Consider the following 3,097-nt stretch of genomic DNA (forward strand, 5'->3'; position numbering starts at 1 on the left):
AAAGCAGAGAAAGAGGAGGTAATCTTTCCCCTTTTGACCTCATAAGGGGAAAGATTCCAGATCAGCCCACCTGAGCTTTCATTGTCTCAAAGGCAGAGCAGGATACCCTGGGCTACAGTTATCACCATTTCTAGACCATAGGCAGGCTGGGTGCATGCAATGTTAAAAAACCTCACAAAGTGAAATTTTCATGCCATGAGACCTTTAAATTTCAATGCAATATTGGTAAAAAAGAATTGCAATTACATTATTTTCAAAAATCGTTCAGCCCTAGTTATCATCCAGGGTATAGTGAGTAAGTGGACACATCCGTCTTCCATCTATCAATATATAAACTCACTTTGTTGACTCTTAGTGGATGTTGACAGACTTGAATCTCTTTGCAAGGCTTATAACCAGCCTAAATATAATCAATGTCTCAATGAAATGCTTTTTCTAATTTTGTTGCATGAAAGTTGTCACAATATAGAAAACCGAACGTTGGCCCAAAATATAAGCAATTGACAGCTTGAGCGCAAATCACGGCAAAAAGCTACCCTCAGGTATAATAAAAAATCTACACGGACATACAATTTTGCACTGATCCGCCATGCCGCGTACAACAACAGAACCCACTGCCTCACGTTAAAGCCACAGAGTGCTTCATGGTATTTTATTGAACTCTCTTCACAACGGTCATAAGCCAGCGAACCAAGCTTCATGGCACCTGGCAGAGCCCAAACTACCTGTTGTACAATGGGCCGACGACCACAGAAACACAAGAAATAATGAATGATGAAAAGCCAATTATCCCCCCCTTCAGCGGCATAAACAAACGCTCCTGCTGTTCTTACATGACCTCGTCTACTCTGCTGCACCACTCCTCCTGTCCTCCTTTTCCTTCAACCAATCTCTCTTGCTGCCTCTGTGTGTGTGTGTGTGTGTGTGTGTGTGTGCGTGATTTTGCCTGCCAGCATTAGCAAGCTGTACTGGACACACACACACACAAAGACACACACACACACACCACACACTGCCTGCCAGTTTGTATTATAACAACAACGAACGAGCAGCATGTCTGTGTCTGTGTGTGGTGTGTGTGTGTGTGGTGTGGTGTGTGTGTGTGTGTGTGTGTGTGTGTGTGTGTGGTGTGTGTGTGTGTTGTGTGTGAAAAAGATACAATTTTGGGACTCCGGCACAGTCCGGCCTCTTTTTCTATGTTGCTATGGTAACAAGCTCCGGACAGAGAGAGTGAGAGCAGAAAAGATGGATAGAGAGACCCCCCAGGAGGACTCACACACACCACACCACACACCCACACACACACACACACACACACACAGACACATCACACCAAACTGCCTCCCACACCACCTTCTCCTTCTCTCTCTGTCTCGACAAAGCATTTCCAGCCAATATCCGGACCCGCACATGAAGGGTTAACAGCTGCTCAGTGTCTGTACCACAGAGATTTTACCTCGGCCATTTGGTCTTGGCGCTGCACACTATTCTGCAGCGTTACATGTACGCCAACTGTGTGAAATAGCATTCTCTCATTGTGGGAAATGGCAATACCAGTGAGCCCCCACCACCACACCCACTACACACACACACACACACACACTCACTCAAACCTGTGTGTCCATTTATGTCATTTTACCTCCTTAATTAGTATATCTTTAATAAGCCAGAATCAATACACTGTGTATTTTATTTCAGTTGATCCGAATACCCTCATAATATCAAAATAAAGCCCAATCAACATTCCTTTATCATTGCTTGGATGGTAAATCAATATTGCAATATTCATATGCACTATTGTCATCATAGTAAGTCAAAATCAATTAACCGGTTTATTACAGTAGCTCAAAGTCGATATATTTTAGTATTACACTAACAGAAATGGAAGATATGTGTTACCGTGCCTCATTAAGTTTGCCAAAGTGCACTTACTGTAAGTCTGTTTTGCTTTTCATAACTACACATCCAGCATACAGTATACCCTTAAACCGCTAGCAATCATTTGGAATCATGTTTTTTGCTGCATTTGGGTCCCTACCAACTCCCGTAAAACCACAACAATGAGGTAATTACAAAAGTGACTATATAAATAAATGTATTTAATACTCATAGTGCATTAAATATACAGTAGTGAGTATCTCAAAGCAGCGTGGATGAAATTATTGCTAAGTAGCAGGATGCAAAAATGCTTTTTCATCATTATTAAAGCCTTATATTTCCAATTGCGCCAACCCTGGAGAACGCACAGCCTCTGCCACTGTTACAAAGAGGCAGCACTACTGTCATTTCGATCAGACATATTGAAAGAAATGACCTTTTCTGTGAACTTTTAGCTTCTATACCGGCAACACTCCGAATAAAGCCAATGTGCAGAGAATTTCTAAACACATAAAACCTCAATAAAGCACCCAGACCAGATAGTTTGACCAGCTGGCTTTTGAAAATATAGACAGCTGTTAGGGATCTCTTTGTGAACACTTTAATCGCTCACTGCGGGTGAATGGAAAGTTTTTCTTTGATCTTTTGATCGAAAGGCGCAATCCCGGCCCGGTGGCATTAAGTCCGTCCACTAAGAAGTTCTCCGAGAGGCTACAATGCCCAGCCAAAGGCTCCATGAACCCACTTTAGGGTAGTTACGAGTAAGGTGGGCGTGTGGGTGATACAGGTATCCTACACCATGCTTATTCATACAAATGACAGCCAGGCCAGGGTTTCCTGACTTCTCAAGTGCACTTAAAATGCAGTGGAAGTCCATCTTGTGGGCCACAAGGCTGAATGTAAACCTTCAGCTGATCCTGAGAATTGTGCCTTGTTCTAAAAGCAGGTCGTATTCAATGGACAATTTACAAACACTGTATATCACTATCAGCTCTGTCTCTACAGAAAAGCCCTGAGGGTTCTGTATTATCCGCAGCGCTGTTTACTTTGCATACAGATGACTGCAGGAGTGGAGACCCTGCATATGTTCTCTCTGAAACACTGATGGCACCGTAATCCAGGGCGCGTTTAAGAGGCTCCTGAGTGCCGTCGGTGCTTTTGCTTCCTAGAGGAAAAGCAATCACCTCGATCTGAGAGCATCCAAAACAACTGGAATGGT

Source organism: Etheostoma spectabile, unplaced genomic scaffold (genome assembly GCF_008692095.1).
Source record: "Etheostoma spectabile isolate EspeVRDwgs_2016 unplaced genomic scaffold, UIUC_Espe_1.0 scaffold273, whole genome shotgun sequence".
Taxonomy (NCBI): domain Eukaryota; kingdom Metazoa; phylum Chordata; class Actinopteri; order Perciformes; family Percidae; genus Etheostoma; species Etheostoma spectabile.